The sequence below is a fragment of the Morone saxatilis genome, unplaced genomic scaffold, assembly GCF_004916995.1.
Source record: "Morone saxatilis isolate NCDOM2014 unplaced genomic scaffold, NCSU_SB_2.0 Contig23, whole genome shotgun sequence".
Classification (NCBI taxonomy): domain Eukaryota; kingdom Metazoa; phylum Chordata; class Actinopteri; family Moronidae; genus Morone; species Morone saxatilis.
This window is the reverse complement of record NW_023339796.1, coordinates 1392786-1393709: the sequence shown is the minus strand read 5'-3', so window position 1 is coordinate 1393709 and position 924 is coordinate 1392786. Positions and strand designations below refer to the sequence as shown.

At 38.3% G+C, this 924-nt stretch overlaps 1 protein-coding gene across 1 annotated transcript in view; it reads left to right on the top strand.

Moving 5' to 3' along the window:
- Nucleotides 1-924, top strand: part of basp1 (brain abundant, membrane attached signal protein 1) — a 57676-nt gene that overhangs the window by 327 nt on the left and 56425 nt on the right. The gene's annotated exons all lie outside the window — the stretch shown is intronic.

Below are 924 nucleotides of genomic sequence, written 5' to 3'. Positions count from 1 at the left end.
AAAGCAAATAATTATGAGGTACGATAAAAACTGTTTATAATTAATCAATTATCATAATGATCAAATTACAAAAACAGAAAAATTCTAAGTTGAATTGAAGCGCACTCAAAACAATTGAGTTATTCGACAATTCATTTTTGAGTCGAGTTTAATGAATGAGTGACTGAAAACTGAAGGTATGTTAACTTATTTCTTTCATTATGATTATACAGTGTAGTTTACAGTGTAGTTCAGTTTGTAGTATATCAATAATATAGTAGCCTATAGTATGTGTGTAGTGATTATACAATATTTTATATACAATACAACATACAGTAACTCCCATATAGTACGTATGTCATCATAATGTGACAGTGTTTCAGATTTTTAAACTGTATGAATGTCATTAATAATGTGGATGAATGGAGCATTCTGATTGGCTCATACGGTGCCATGTGACTGTGACGTTAGCTCCCGCCTGGGGACACTCGTCATATGTCTTCACCCTCTGTTACATACAGATGTCTCCAGTCTCTCTGCCAGCAGCTGTCCATCAACGGCCTCAAAGATGCCTTCAGATATTAATAAACAATTTACTAACAGCGTAGAACCGTGATCAAATATCATGATATTATAAAAACGCAGACAATCTCAGTGTTACATCAAGATATGACTCACATCTACTCAAAGCTATAGAGACTTGTTGAATTGGCGAAGTGTCTGCAGCAGTGGTCTCCGTCTAAGCCCTGTTATAAGATCGCCATGGTAACGGGGGGACTGTAGTAATGTGTCCCGTCTGTCTGGCTGCTGATTGGCTCTCATAAATCCAGCCCAGAGTCCTCTCATTCATCCTGCTGGACAGAGACAAACAGCAACCTGATGAGAAGCTACGGTGACTCATCCATTACCGCCACTGTCTGCTGCTCAAGGTGTGTGTGTGTGTGT